Genomic DNA, 16,386 nt, shown 5'->3' on the forward strand with positions numbered 1-16,386 from the left:
AAAAAAAAAAAAAAAAAAAAAAAAAAAAAAAAAAAAAAAGAAGCTTCCTGGAACAGTGTGGCATTTAAGCTAAGACTTCACAAAAGTCAGTAAGATGAAGAAATAGAAAAACTACTCCATGCCCAAGGCAAGCAAAAACAGGACAGAACCAAAATCAAAGAAATTCAGTACTCTTTAACCAAATCACGCAATACAAGAGAGGTAAAAGAGGGAGTCATGAAACTGGAAACAGGCAATGGAGAATATCGGGTTTTAAGCCACAGAATAAGAGAATCATATAAGAGCTTAAAAAAGATTAACTACCTCGCTGCAGGGACATCAGTCAGAAGACCTTAGGGAACAAAGGCAAGAGATGATGGGGACCTAAACTAGAGAAGACATAGTAGGGATGAAGACACAATGGGTCCAAATCCACAGAGTTTCAGTGTGATGCCTGTACATGAGGATGTGGAGAACGGAGTAAAATGTGTCTACTAGGTTTCTGGCTTGAACAGCTAGGGAGATGGTAATGCCGAGATTAAAAATTAAATTAAATTTTAAAAACACACACTTGTAAAAGTTTTTTGTAAGAGAAGGTGGTAAATTCTGTTGTAGACATACTAAACTGAGTTTCCTGTGGGCCAGTAAGAAGTGGAGTTATCTGGTGGGCAATCAGCTACACAGATTTGAAAGTTCTGGGAAAAAATCAGGTTGGAGATCTAAGATAACAGACTCTTCAGGCCAGGCACACTGGTTCACACCTGTAATCCCAGCACTTTCGGAGGCTAGGCGGGAGGATCACTTGAGGTCAGGAGTTTGAGACCAGCCAGGGGAGTTTGAGGCCAACGTGGGGAAACCCCATCTCTACTAAAAATGCAAAAATTAGTTGGGTATGGTGGTGCTCGCCTGTAGTTCCAGCTACTCAGGAGGCTGAGGCAGGGGAACTGCCTGAACCTACGAGGCAGAGATTGCAGTGAGTTAAGATCATAACACGGCACTCCAGTTTGGACAACACAGTGAGTCTCCATCTCAAAAAATTAAACAAGCAAACAAACAAACACTCTTCAGAAGCTTTTTCTATCTTGGTGATACTACTCCCACACTATCTACTTTGTAACATTCAACCACTCAGTTACTATTTTATAATTTTCTGGTGGGGCACAGTGGCTCACATCTATAATCCCAGCACTTTGGGAGGCCAAGGCAGGCGGATCACCTGAGTTCAAGACCAGCCTGACCAACATGGCGAAAGCCCATCTCTACTAAAAATACAAAAATTAGCCAGGTGTGGTGTCATGCACCTATAATCCCAGCTACTCAGGGGGCTGAGGCAGAAGAATTGGAGGTTGCAATAAGATCACACCACTGCACTCCAGCCTGGGTGACAGAGCAAGACTCTGTCTCAAATACATACATAAATAAATAAAATATTTAAATGTGTATATATAATTCTCTGACAGTTTGTCTCTATGAAGTATCTGTCTCTCATTTCATTAATGCTTCCATATAGGTAGTTTCATGTTATAAGGAAACACAACTTTAATCAATACTTTGCCACACCCTTTGCAAGGTAGAATACATGACTGCCACTGGTCAAGAAATTTTGTAGTAGTTTTATGACAAGATGAGGACACTAGGGGAACTGTTCAGGACCACTTCCCATACTGATGGGAAGCATGCAGTGCTCCTCATCAAAGTAGAAAGGAGGTAAGGAGTGATTTTCTGACAGAAAGGAGACAAGGTATATCTGGAAAATAAACAGGAAGCCAGAAAATCAGGAAGAGGGCAGAGTCAAAGGAGTCCTGAGAGACAATCATGAAGTAGAAAGGCGGTGGAGAAAGAAGAGTTCACATACTAGGTGCTTCCCCATTCCTACCTCTCCCACTCTAACCCAACTTTCACTGCATCTATGTCTATTCATCACTTCCCAGTGACTTCTATTAATCTCAGTTCTGACAAATACAATATGTGGCTTGGGGAACGTTAAGTAGTCCATGGCAGGAACACAGCTTGATAAGACAACTCACCATGAGGATCTTACCAGAAGAAAATCATGAGACATGATACTGAAAATAAGCTATGTGATTTTGCATAGTCTGAGCTCTGTAGTCTGTCAGTTTTCTCTTTTAATTTACACCAAACCACACAGAAAAAAATCTCAAGTTCTAAGGAAATAAAAGTGCAGAGTAATCACTTGGGGGAGGGTGGAGCTAGACACCAATAACTATAAAGGAGGACAGCTACGTATAATTACAAGGAATCTTTTGACATAAAAGTAGAATCACAAAACTTCTGAGCAAGGGTCTGTAGAGATCATTTGGTAGAGTGATTTTCCAGATATTTTAAAACCCTTTGGAGCTGAGGAGATAAAATACACAGGTACCACATCAGAACATTCTACTTAAAATCAATGAAATTGAGAAAAATCATTCTAGCACAACTTTCGTAAGTGAAAATTAATCATGAAAAAACTCTTACAAAAAAAAATGGCTGGCTCCAGATGGTATGATAATGTACCTCGAAAAATCTAAGAGAATTAGCTGAAAAGCCATTATAATAAATAAGACATCCAAAAAGTGACTGGTTACAAAATAAATATACAAAAGTAGTTAAAAACTCTTCTATTTACCAACAATAGTCAGGTTAAAAAAATATATACAGCATTAAAGAAAGAAAATGGTTTCCAGCCCGGGCAACCATGTAAGATCCTGCCTCAAAAAAAAAAAAAATAAAGATTGGCCGATCTTTTGACCCAGCAATTGCACTCACAACAATTTCTCCTGAAAAATTAATGCATAGGTACAAAGGGATATTAGCTATAATAATGTTCAGTGTAGCACTATTTGTCATAAAAATCAAAAGAAATCTAAGTATCTAAGGATGAAGGATTACTTATGGTACATTCATACACTGTATTTTTAATACACTATATATAAACCTTTATAAATGTTTTATATACCTGCATATATATGTGGAGAAGGGAGGGGTAGAGAGAGAAATCCCATTCATAAAAATAAAAAATAAAATACTGTGAGACAGAATAGAAGACCAAATAATAAAGTTTCTGACATCCACAGAAAAAGAGATCACTCACTAAACAGCACCGAGGAAACTGGTTAATCAAAAGCCTAAAAGTTTTTGAACTCTCTACCTCATACTATGCAACTAAACATGTTGTGGAATAACTGCAAAACCAAAAGTTGAAAATGAAAGTATGAAAATAGTTTAAAAAATAAAATTAATCACTATATAAACATAAGGTAGAAAAAGCCTATCTACACAGAATACCTAAAGGAAGAACAAAACTTAGCTACATAAAATGTTAAAACCTGTAAGAAGGCAAGAGAAGGGAAGTATAAACTCAAATCTGAATAAAGCTGTTTTAAAAAAATGATAATCCCAATAATGGCAAATAAAAGGCCACTCACATGTCTCTGTCATAGAGGGTAAATTGGCATAATCTTTTCAGTAGGCAATTTGGCCACATGTAACAAAACTGTTAAAGATGGGCAAGCCAGGCATGGTGGCTCACAAATATAATCCAAACACTTTGGGAGGCCAACGTGGGAGGGCCGCTTGAGCCCTAGCATTTGAGACCAACCTAGGCAACATAGGAAAACACGGTCTCTACCACAAAAAAAAAAAAAATGTAATAAGCTGGGCATGGTGGCATGTGCCTGTGGTCCCAGCTACTCAGGAGGCTGAGGTGAGAGAATCACTTGAGCCCAGGAGCTCAAGGACACAGTGAGCCATGATCATGCCACTGCACTCCAGCTTGGGCAACAGAGCAAGACCTCATCTTAAAAAAAATTTTTTTTTAATGAAAAATAAAGATGAGCAGATCTTTTGACCACCCCCCACCAGCAATTCCACCCACAACAATTTCTCCTAAATAAATAATGCATGGGCACAGAGGGCTTTTAGCTATAATAATGTTCAATTTGTCATAAGGTTGAAAGAAATCAGTGTCTACGAATGGAAGACCATTCATGGTACATTCATACAATGAAATAGTATGGGGTCACTAAAAGTTACGTGGAAAACTAATGACATGAGTAATATCATAAAATATTCGGTGAAAAACAATGGCAAGCAACAAAATAGCTGAATCCATTTCAGTTTTTTTAAAAAGGTATATAAGACTGCAATGAGGTATAATCATACCACTGCACTCCAGCCTGGGTGAGACCCTTGTCTCCAAAAAATAAAATTTAGTAAAATTTAAAAATGAAAATTAAAAAGGTAGATCTATAGGTATACACAAACGCACATACACATACCAGAGGATAAAGAGATTTAAATTAACCCCATTTCAAAACTGTTAAGACTATATTGTTTCAAAAATTAAAAAACAAAAACCCAGTTAACATCTTTTCTAGGCAACTGAGTTAAGAAAAACAGTAAATCTGCAATTACAAAATATTTTTGTGGCGTTAGCCACAGAAACCACATGCAGCACTGGACAAAGACCAAATGACATTATCTTCACACGTTTTTCATCCAAACTAATGGACATTCAGAAAAAAAGGTGACTAGGCTTCGCAAGACTACCCTTGAGAGGTTTTAACCAATCCTTTCACACCACCACCAAATACATGTTTTTTTCTACAGCCCTACTTCCCTATTTTCAAAGATCTGAGCTGTGAAACTATATTTATTTGCATTTACTTCTCCAAAGGGATAAGAACATTACTATAACAATTCTGTATTTTCACCCAAAAAGTACAAACTGCTTTCTTGGCCCATACAGCCTTATCCCAAATAAATGTACAATCTCCAAAAATATAGTCAGTCTTGAAGTTATATAGGTATGATCTACCATACTGTAGATTATTCATAGAATATTACTTACATGATAGAATTAAGGGCTTTATACACACACTCTCTCTCTCTCTCTCTCTCTCTCTCTCTCTCGCTCTCGCTCTCTCTCATTCTCAAAACAATCCTGTGAGGTAGTTACTATTATTATCCCCCTTTAAAAGATGAGAAAAGTGAGGCACTGTGAGACTAATCAGCTGACCAGCATGGCATTGTAACAGATATCATAATCATACAGAATTTGTAAAAATACTAAAAGTATTGTTAATGGCAGAAAATACTGATTAGAAGGCTTCCATCATTTGGATGTACAACACATGCTTCCTTGGGCTAACCACAAGTAATGACCTGGCCATTCAGCTGTGAGGCCCAGAAAGCATGGCAGAGCTGGTATGGCCAGGCACCCCACAACACAGCATCAGGGTAAGAAATTAAAAAGCCAGCAAGTGGGCATGCAGCAAGGGTTTCAACTCTATCCTGATATTCCAAAAGAACAACAGAGAATTTAGAACAATCTTAACAGATAATCTCTGGGCCTCTTTTTATCCCTCAGTGTATAAAATGTTTAATGCTACTAAATCATTGCACAGAAATTATTTTTAAATGTTTACATAACATTTGTAGAATGATAAATATTTTCTTATACATTTCACAGGTTTTTGAGAAAGCATTTACACTGAGATTTGTTTTTACACTGCCATCCTTCCCAAACTCACCATTATTACAGTAATAGAGAATTGATGCTACTAGAAGCAACACACAGGCCCTCCCTGGCAACTGACCTCCCTCCCCTCTCTCAGCTCTTCCAATGCTGACCATCCCACCACCCAAACCTCACATTTCTCAAGTTCTGGTAAACACACTGTACACCCTGCCATTCCAATGATCTACCACTGTTGAGAGAAATGTCTCAGGATCAGGTAGACTAGCACTACTTCTCATACTACTGCTGTTAAAGGACAAAACTTTCAGTGGTCTGAGACAAAAAGGGGGTCAAGAGAAAGGATTATTATTTTTAAATGAAACAAATTATTCAACTTAAAAAATCATCCTTTATTCTGGGGTTGTCCTTCTTACTTTTTCAGTGTTAACATGTGATAATGACCAATGCTGCTTTTTTTTTTTTTTTTTTTTTTTTGTATCATCCTGACTGGCCAAATGAAAAGTCAGAAACCCAGTCAATCCCTAAACCTAAAGGTTAGGGTAACAAATACTAAGTCTACCATGTATACATGCAGGGTGGAGGACAAGCCCAGGCAGGAAATGAAGGCATAAAAAACTTTCAGAGGAAGTAGATACTTTTGCATTTAACAGTGAAAAAGAAACTTAGACTGGTCCACTGAACAAGTGCAAGCAAAATAAAACTGCAAATTTCAGTATTCTACTCAGAAAAGATTACAAGCACTGAGGCAGACGACAAATTTGACTTTTAAAATCAAAGTAGGGGGTGGGCATGGTGGCTCACACCTGTAATCCCAGCACTTTGGAAAGCCGACACGGGTGGATCACAAGGTCAGGAGTTCAAGACCAGCCTGGCCAAGATGGTGAAACCCCATCTCTACTAAAACTACAAAATTTAGCAAGGTGTGGTGGTAGGCGCCTGTAATCCCAGCTACTCGGGAGGCTGAGGGAGAGAACTGCTTGAACCCGGGAGGCAGAGGTTACAGTGAGCTGAGATAGCACCACTGCACTCCAAGCCTGGTCAACAGAGCAAAAGAGAGAGTCTCAAAAAAAAGTTATCTAAAAAAATAAACCAAAAAGTAGGCTGGGAGCAGTCAGACGCAGCAGCTCAGACCTGTAATTCCAGCACTTTGGGAGGTTGAGGCAGGCAGATCACTTGAGGTGAGGAGTTCAAGACCAGCCTGGCCAAAATGGTGAAACCCCATTTCTACTAAAAATACAAAAATTAGCCTGGCATGGTGGCAGGTGCTGTAATCCCAGCTCCTGGGGAGGCTGAAGCAGGAGAATCACTTGAACCTAGGAGGCAGAGGCTGCAGTGAGCCGAGATTGTGTCATTGCACTCCTGCCTAGACAAGAGCAAAACTCCTTTTCAAAAAAAAAAAAAAAAAAAAAAATAGTAGACTGAGTTCAGTGGCTCACACCTGTAATCCCTGCACCTTGGGAGACCAAGGCAGGCATATTACTTGAGGTCAGGAGTTCCTGGCCAACATGGTGAAACTCCATCTCTACTTAAACACACACACACACACAATAAAATTAGTAGGGCGTGATGGCGGGCACCTGTAATCACAGCTGTTCGGGAGGCAGAGGCAGAACTGCTTGAAACCACGAGGAACAGGTGGCAGTGAGCCAAGACTGCACCACTGCACTCTAGCCTGAGAGACAGAGCTAGAGTCCATCTCGAAAGGTCTAGGTATGTAAAGCACTTAGAAAAGTGTCCAGCACTTAAAGTGCTTCTAAAGTACTGCCATAAATATTATTTAATAACATGAAAAAAACTAAGGACTGGAATGAAAATTACAAAAATCATGGTACTAAAAACTTTCACAAAGTTATTTAAAAGTACAACCGCTACTCAGTCATCAGTTGGAGTATAAATAAAAAAAATTAAAACTATAACCATTTTTCTGTACATAAAGTATATTATGTAACACTTCTAAACTTTTTCATTTACATGAGAAAAAATAACATTAGAAAAAAATCGGAATCCAGTTAGAATACCCACTGTAAGACTGAACTATTTGCAAATTTGCTTCCAAGGCTCAGGAATACACTACTCAACTGAGGCCGTATTTGAGTGACAGCACACACTTAGTAGTCCACCAATAAAAGAAACTTTCATCTCAGCTGTAGCTTCAGAGACCAGGATTCCTCGCTTAAGTTGATAAAACCCAAATAACGCACAGCTGAGCGAGTCTTTCTCCTAACACCACACCAAGCTTCTATTGGAAAATCCACAGACCAGGTGATGCAGTCACCATACAGCATACAGACACAGTATTTGCACTCTTCCTATCCCCTCCCCTAAGATCCAGACTCAGCCTGCTCACTCTGAAAGCTTTCTCAGTTCACCCTGCCATTTGCCCAGAGCTAAGCCACCTCTACAAGCGACGGTGAATTATTAAAAGGAACATGTTCACTGATAAATACTTAACTTTATTTCTTTGCACACAAGTTATCTACTTCCTTGCTACTCAAGGATAGTTCTTGTCCAGCAGCACATAGGTTATTAGAAATGCACAATATCATAATGCATCATAGACCTACTGAACCAGAAAATGCATTTTTAGTAAGACCCCCAAGTGATTCCTACCCAGATTAAGGTTTGAGTGATACTGTGATACTGCACATAGCAGCAAATATTAAAAATGCTCCACTTTACAAATGAATTCAGAGATAGGGAATGAAAAGTATCAAGACATAAAATCAGAAAAGCCCAAAGAGAAAAACCAATATATAAATGAAATTTCTCTGCCACTTGATAGTAAAGATTTTTCAACAATACCTATATTTATTGCTTCCTGCTTTAAGTATTTTGTGCAAGAGCACAACACTTACAAAGTTTTACAAGGAACAAAAGAATGGGTCTAGAAATTCCCCTGCAATCTGGTCCAAACGTGTGAAACCTGCATATTAAAATCTTGGGATTCTGTCCAATTCAGAGTTGACAAATGAACTCACCAGAAAGTTATTATTCACCAAAAAAAAAAAAAAAAAAAATCTACAGGATGTTAACTTTAAACACATATTATAATTCCTGGAACTAAAACTAATAACTAGTATCGAACAAATTCTAGGTCACTTGTAGAATCGAATCTTGTATTGAAGGTGTGTGTCTGTTTTTCCAGGAAAAGTCGGGGTGGGGAGCTGGATTCGCCCTCCCTGCCAAGTTATGCTCTTATCCTGAAAGACCTCACTTTCTTACGTGTGAATAAACTTAAGTCGTACTAACTCCGGTCACGGTTCCTTTCCTCAAAAGTGAAGTTAAGGCTTCTCTCTTCTAAAATCTATATTTTTTAAGGTTTGAGGATTCCAGGCCCGTTTCGCTTCCGGCCAGGGAAGGAAGCATGCTGCCCGGGGCCCAAATGAACAGGGAAATTTACCAAGTAGGAAGTTGAGCACTAGTCCGGCCGCCAGGCTCTGCCCTCTTACTGCAGCTGGCCTTCCAGTCTACACGCCGACTTCCTGGGGCAGGGAAGCCAGGCAGGGTACCAGCAGTCACCCCGCCCAGCTCGCCCGGGAGCTGAGGGGACCACCCCTCCCGCCATCCACCCCCAACGCCGACTCCGAGTCGCACAAACGGGAGGCGGTGCGACAACCCGTCCGCGGTGGCGGCGGTGGCCCCTCAGGCCTTCCCGTGAGGCGGCGGCTGCGGCAAAAGCGCGGGGTGGGGGGGGGGGGGCGAAACCCGTCCTGAGGCTGAGCGGGAGGCCGGGGCGGGAGCGACTGCATGTGGGGCTGCACTGGAGGAAGGCGGAGGCGTTCAGAGGGCTTGGCCTTTTTTACGATTATCATCATCATTATTTTGTTTTACCTGTGGCGCAGAAGGGCTCCCCAGCTCCTATTCCCTGAATCCTCCTCCTCCTCCCCTCCTCTTTCTCTCTCTCTGTCTCTCCCTCAGTCTGCCAGGCGCTCGCGGAACCGGCCGGGCTCGGCCCGACCTGAAAGAGAACAGGGCGGGAGGGGGTGGCGGCGGTGACCAGCGGCCACGTGACCACGCTCGCGCCGTAACGGCGACCGCCTCCTGCCGCGCGCCCTCCCCGCGCTCCACCTCTAATAACCTCGCAGCCTGCGCGCCTGGGAAGCTCGTGCGCAGGCGCCCGCCGGGGGCCTTAAGTCTGCGCGGGAGGGCGACGCGCTCGCTCTCGGGTCCGGGTTTCTGGGGCCCGTGAAGCGCGAGACGCGAGTAGATGGGGAGTGAGCTGCGGGCAGAGCTCTCCTTGGCTAAGCCGGCAGGCTGCTGAGCGCAGGCGCGTGAAGGCTTTTACCCCTCCTTTCTCTCCCCTCTTCCTGCGGGCGCGCGGCTGGAGGCTGGGAACCGGTTCCTGGGTCTTAGTCAGAGGTTCACATCCACCAACTACCTTCCCAGGGTGGGACTGATAAGAAGGGGATCAGAGGGTCCCAGAGACCTTCTTGAGATCCTGGCTCTCCTGCCAAGGAATGTACGTTTCCTTGTCACATGTAAATGGCCTCCCATTCCACTTTGTTCTGTAGGTGAGTAGGCTTCTAACTCAGCTCATCTGTCAATTTCTCAGTGAAATTTACCCCTCTCTACATTAGGGGAATCAATAGCACCTACTAGCTGAGTAGGCTTCTAACTCAGCTCATCTGTCAGTTTCTCCGTGAAACTTACTCCTCTCTACGTTAGGGTAATCAATAGCACCTACTAGCTGAGTAGGCTTCTAACTCAGCTCATCTTTCACTTTCTCCGTGAAACTTACCCCTCTCTACATTAGGGGAATCAATAGCACCTACTAGCTGAGTAGGGTTCTAACTCAGCTCATCTGTCACTTTCTCCGCGAAACTTACCCCTCCCTACCTTAGGGGAGTCACTAGCACTTTGTTCAGACCTACCTTGTAGTTCAACCCATAGAAAGATAAAAGTTGGAAGTTATGTTTTACAAGTGCACAATACTAGACTGTGGTTCTGTCTTTTCCTCATAGCCTTGGACGGGGTCTTCAGCGTTGTAGTATCTCCCTAAAGATCTGATGACTATCAGAACACAGGCAATGTCTAAAACTTTGTCTCGTTGCCCTTGGCCTCTGCATAATAATGATTTAAGATCCCCTTTAACCCAAGCACGTGGAATGCTGGTGTTTGTTTCCCCGATATGAAAGCCTTTAAATCATAACGCTAATTAAAGTGGTAAATGCTTCACCTAGTAAAAGAGATTTATGGTATTTTATTAGCTTATCTTCACAAAGAGCTCCAACGAAAATTGATACTGTTTAGTCCAGAAAAAGGAAACCAAGTCACAGAAAGGTCAGATTTCTGAAGGTTATCTAGCTTCAGAGAAAGGTGCCTGTGTGGGAGACATTTGTTTGTAGACAAACACCCCACTTCACACAGGGATCCCTCTTTTTCTGTTGTCCCTCTTTCTGTTGCAGAAGCTGAACAGGTTAAGTTAGTGCCTGTGGCCAGATTTAATCAGGGCAAATAAATAAAATAGATAACACTCCCTAATTGGGAGTTGTGGCTAGGCCAGTCATCATCACTGTTAGACTGGCGAATACTGAGATGATACTCAGGAAATGGGACTAGCAACAAAATGACAGAAAATCCTGCGATGAATGTATATGAATAAATAGGATTAACAGTGGCTTCTGAGACACTAGGAAAATGACAACTCTCAAGATTTCATTCTCATATGTTTCCAAAGTTGCTGGACTCTTTTCTGCATTTACCACTGTATACAGCCACAGAGTGATCCCACCTGATAGTTTCAGCTACCACATTGGTTATGCTAATGGCATCTCATTCTAAATATTCAGCCCAAGATTCAGACCCTGTGCTAGACTTTCTTGTGGCCCGCAATTAACTATGCCTCCCAGTATTCATGCCCATGTATATAGTCCTCTCTTCTTGAGTCTGGGCCAGACCTGTCACCTGCCTTAAATAATCAAATATTGCAAAAATTACTCTCTGTCACTTCTAGGCCTAGGCCTTAAAAGGCTTTTCAGTGACAACTTTGAACTTTACCAGAGACTCATGAGAAACAAATAGTTAAGAAATCCCGCCACCTTTTTGTGTTCTGAGAAACAGTTTACCACAAAGACCAATCCTTCTTCGTATTACTTAAAGGAGACTTGTTGTCCACTTTCTCTGATAGAACTAGTAAAAGACCTGTGACAAGACCAAACACATACCTTTCCCTTTTTCCTGAATCTGTGGGGAAGGTCAGTCACCTTTCAACTTCCTATTTGTCTCATGAACGATTAGCTAGGATTAGAACTATTTTCCCCCCCTTGAAATTAGGTAGAGATAAACATTTCCTAGATGAGAATTCCTCTGATTACCCAAATAATCCCGGTTGTAATCATCTCATCTATAACTTGTCTATGCCTCCCTGTAAAAGTATAAGGCAGCCAGGCACAGTGGTGTACATCTGTACTCCCAGCTACTCAGGAGATTGAGGTGGGAAGATTACTTGAGCCCAGGAGTTTGAGACCAGCCTAGACAATAGCAAAACCATGCTCTAAAATAATAACAAAAGTATAGGGCAAAACCACCCTGCTGAGACTCTGATCTTCAAATCTGGAGTACTCTCCCTAATGTAATTGCCTGAATCAAATCTATTTCCTCACTTGTTTGGTTTTTATCTTGGACAGCAGCTTTCGTTTTTGCCCTTTATGAGAAGAACCACGTAAGAAATCCAACTATTCTGAAGCTACCACATTGTGAAGAGTCTAACCAAGCCACCTGGAGAGACCAAATAGAAGAAAACTAAGGCCCCTGGCCAACAGCCCCAGCTGTGCTCCTCCTGGACAGTCAGCACCAGCCTGCCATGCATGTGATTGAGACCATCTTGGAAATGGATCTTCCAGCCCTACTCAAGCTACTGCAGATGTTACCACATGCAGCAGAGATGAGCTTTTCTCCCCAGTGCCCAAATAGCAGAATTGTGGGAAAGTAAATAAAACAGTTGTTGTATTAAGCCACTAAGTTTGGCTGTAGTTTGTTAGATATCATTAAATAACCAGAATAGACCTATGTATTTAGCTGCCTGCTAGAGATGTGTCCAAGTGGTCCCACAGGCACTTCAAACTCAATCTACTTCAGTTGAGTTTTTCAATTACCTTTCAAACCTGACCCTTTTCCTGTGTCCTTTACCCTCGACTGGTTATGCATTTATCTCCCTAGTTCCCTAAGCAGAAAACCCAGGAGTATCCCTTTACTCCTTATCCTGCAATATTCAGTCACTAAGTAATGGGCTTTCTTCTCCAGTCCCCCTAACATGTCTCACCTCAGATCCATGTCATCTCTGTCCTGAACTACTGAGGATTAATCAAGTTCTTCCACATTACAAAGAAGAGTCACTCAGGCATCCAGACTACTTTAGAGGTTTATTGTCAGGCAAGAAGTAAGGAGATGTGGGAAAACACCCCAGTCATCTCCCATGACCTGCATCCTGATGGTTCCCAGAGTGGGAGGCCCAGGTGGCATCATAAAGAGCCACAGCAAAGACCGCATCCTTTAGGCTACAACAAAAGCTGTAAGGATCCAGCTTCTCTCAGGGTTCTCAGATTCTTACTCCCCAAGAGACCAACTGAGGGACCTGTTAGTCCCAGTCAATGCAAAGCACCCTGACAAGGCAGAAAGTGGCCTGCAAATCTAATCTGGAAAAAGAAACAAAAGTCATAAAGCTGATGATTAATAACTCCTTAAAATACAAACCTTGTATAAAAATTCATTTTGAGTTTTGTTACTTATAATAGAATTTGAGTTTAAGGTAGAAAAATTAAATTTGAACTAACTTCAGCATTAGAAAAATAATTGTGACGCTTGGTTTTGCAGCAACTCATGTGCTGGTTGATTCTCTGCTTTGACATCTATGTGCATTCTCTGTCTTCGGACATGGCAGAAAATAATGCAAATGTTCTCAGAGTCTCTTGCCAAGGATTGGCTTTCTCCTAGGCCTCTGCCCATGTGGACATTCAGCCTGGGACTACTGTGGTCAGACCACCATCCACATTCCTTCTCCTTGCTCTTTTCTCCTCCACTCCATTCAACTCACCCAGGTAAATTGGCCATCATTAGATCCTGAAATTGCTATGGTGGCATAGACTGACATGATAATAAGATGTACAGCCTACAGTATTACAGTATGGGATTGTCCAGTGGGAAGTGAAAGGGTTGTGGTAAACATGGGCTGTGCGTGGGACTGGCATACTACCTTCTGCGTCATCCGTGAAAATACCCAACTCAGATCTCCTGCTGCAAGAAGCATAGTTGACTTTCAGCCTCAGCAGCTGCCCCGCTGGATCCACTATCAAGTTCATGCTGAGGCCACACTTCTCCTGGGATACTCTCACTCATTGATTGATTGCAGCAGGAGTATTGGTGAAGGCCAAAAGAGGATTCCCCTAACAGGCAGCTCTGGCTCAAGGATTCCCCAGTGGCATGGCCAAAACTTTCTTAGAACTGTGCCAAAGTCTAAAGCTCTTAAGAGCTCTTCTGTCCTTTCTCCTTAGCTTTCCCAGGTTACAGACCTGCATTGCAGTCTGAAGGCTTCCCCTCTGCCCACACACATGCAGTCCAGCTCCTGCTTTTTCCCCTTTGTTGGTGTTCTCTCAGTAAAGCTTTTGTACACCAAAAGCTTTGATGTAAATGAAAAGGAAGTCCTAGAATGGGCTTGTGTTTCAGTTCATTTTGTAAGTCCCATCTTGGTGTTTGCCTCTCAGAGGACCTGAACTGAAACACAACCCCATTCTAGGACTTCCTTTTTCCGTTCTCAGACTATAGCTACAGGTCACAGTTATTAGTGATATCAAGACATCTAAATTCTTTAATTCCTTTGGGTTTTGAAGAACATTTCATCTCCTAGAGCCATCTATTAAAATCCAGCTAACCCTAGGTAGAGATAACAACAAGCTAAAGTGTTTCACTGTTAAGAAAATAAGAAAGGCCAGGCACAGTGGCTCACTCCTGTAATCCCAGCAATTTGGGAAGCTGAGGTGGGCAGGTTGCATGAGCTCAGGAGTCCAAGACCAGCCTGGGCAACATGGCAAGACTCTGTCTCTATGAAACATACAAAAAAACTAGCCAGGCATGGTGGCACATACCTGTAGTCCCAGCTATTCAGGAGACTGAGATAGGAAGATCTCTTGAGCCCAGCAGGTTCACACTGCAGTGAGACCTCGTCTCAAGAATTAAAAAATTAATAAAAAGAAAATAAGAAATACTGTTTGAGTTAGTTTGACAGTAAAAATCATTAATATTGTGATAAATATTGTGAAGCTAACAACAAAAGTTTCGTAGGGTAATATGGCCATTTTGGTACCCCACACATTATTCTGTGTTTCTGGAGCAAATACTTTGGGAGTTATTTGTCTAGCTCATAACAAGAACTATCAACCACTATCCCTCAATCAATTCTCCTTTCCCTCCACCCCCAATCCTCTGTCAATAATCTAAAATAAACTGAGACCAATCAGCTTCTCCTCTAAGATAACTAAGAATTGGGATTAGAAGGGAACTAGTCAGTCTTTGTGTGTGGCTGGACCTGCAACAATCCAACAGAGTAGGCCATTTCATAAGTCAACCAGGATAAGAGAAACCACTTCAACTATTTACAACAGAGGAAATCTAATACAGAAAATGAGTTAACAGGCGATGGAAGCGCTATTCCTGCTACCTGGACCACAGAGACAGTGCTGATTCAGGTTTCAATGTGCAGAGCACCAAGCAAGCAATGGGGGAGATTTTCCAGAGACTAGCAACTGCAGGAGGGAACTCAACTATCCCCTAGCTGACAAGACACAGGAAGAGATAGTACTCATGGGGCTCCAGGCTGGGGTCATCCCATGGGACACACAGTCTGAGTGGTGTTATGCAGAGCGAACCACTTAGGGCAGCTTTCCTCGGGAGGTGACTATATGCATAGCAGAGACCTGCAAGGGGCACTTTCCCTGGTCACCCTCCCACTAACAACCACAAGGAGTAGGAGAGAGTCTGTTTCCTAAAGCAGGGTCATGGCTATTTGGCAGAGTAGGGAGAGATACTTGGCAGAAAAACAATATTTGTTCACTCCATTCCTTGTGTTAGTTACCCAGCACGTGTATATATCATTCTTCTCATACATAATTTTTAAACTCTTTCACCTAATAAACTAACCTTGTAAGTAAAGACTAGTAGGTGCTCAACCAATTGATTGGTGGTATTAGGGAGTGGCTGTAAAGTCATTTTAAATCTCACCCTAGTCATGGAAAACAAAAGTAAAATTATTCTTCGGAGAGTCTGCCTCCAAAATGCTAAAGCCAGGAATTGATTTGTATGTAGTGTCTGCATAGCTATGTGTGATAGACTGCTCGCTCCTCCTCCCTTCCAAATCTATTTTTCTCTTCTTCCCTACACTTCCATACACAAGTTTCTTGCCCTACACTGCCTCTCTTTCTCTATTCTTGCTACCTGGAACACAGATATAGTAGTGATTCAGGTTCCAATGTGCATAGCCTACCAGAGCAACCAGATTGCAGGAAACTGCATCCCTGTATTGCTTGGTAAAGTACTGCTTACCCAACCCAGACTGCCTCACTACATCTTTAAATTAAAGAGTGATAAACTTCTACCTTATTTAAGCCTCTGATTTTTTTCTGTCTTGCTTTAAAGCTGCATACTCAACCTAATACAATATATAAGGTATTACATATATGTATGTATGGTATTATATTCTGTTAACTAAGTTGATAGGTAGAGAATCTCATGAAAGCCTATCTAGATCAATTTAAAAATCATAAATAAATTCATTTGCCCTTAAAGGATATGATGTCAACATTTATGGATACCTGAAAAATGTCAAATGCCTTGATACAACAAGGCTGGTGTTTGTACCATGATGCTTTAGATTATTACCCGTGTGACTGTCTCCAAGTTGTCTTTAAAGATCACAGTACAGTCAGAAACATTGG

General features: G+C 41.9%; 1 protein-coding gene and 1 long non-coding RNA gene across 4 annotated transcripts in view; one reads left to right on the forward strand and one right to left on the reverse strand.

Annotated features, from left to right (window-relative positions):
• Window positions 1-9,493, reverse strand: part of TBC1D5 (TBC1 domain family member 5) — a 557,272-nt gene extending 547,779 nt beyond the window's left edge. Inside the window, exon 1 of one of the 2 annotated variants that reach the window (XM_032259257.1) lies at window positions 9,293-9,493. The gene's annotated coding sequence lies outside the window, so the exon portion shown is untranslated. Of the gene's footprint in view, window positions 1-8,861 lie in introns of both variants that reach the window. The other variant, XM_032259262.1, reaches the window with a different exon arrangement.
• Window positions 9,494-9,513: 20 nt separating this feature from the next.
• LOC116537251 lies at window positions 9,514-12,471 on the forward strand. 2 transcript variants are annotated; one of them, XR_004263046.1, is made up of 2 exons: window positions 9,514-9,972; window positions 12,088-12,471. It is a non-coding gene; the product is annotated as an uncharacterized LOC116537251 (long non-coding RNA). The 2 variants fall into 2 exon arrangements; XR_004263045.1 differs by having other exon boundaries at window positions 9,519-9,972; window positions 12,091-12,421.
• The last annotated feature ends 3,915 nt before the right edge of the window (window positions 12,472-16,386 follow it).

This window comes from Sapajus apella, unplaced genomic scaffold, assembly GCF_009761245.1.
Source record: "Sapajus apella isolate SASKATOON/1434 unplaced genomic scaffold, GSC_monkey_1.0 scaffold4, whole genome shotgun sequence".
In the NCBI taxonomy this organism is placed as follows: Eukaryota; Metazoa; Chordata; class Mammalia; order Primates; family Cebidae; genus Sapajus; species Sapajus apella.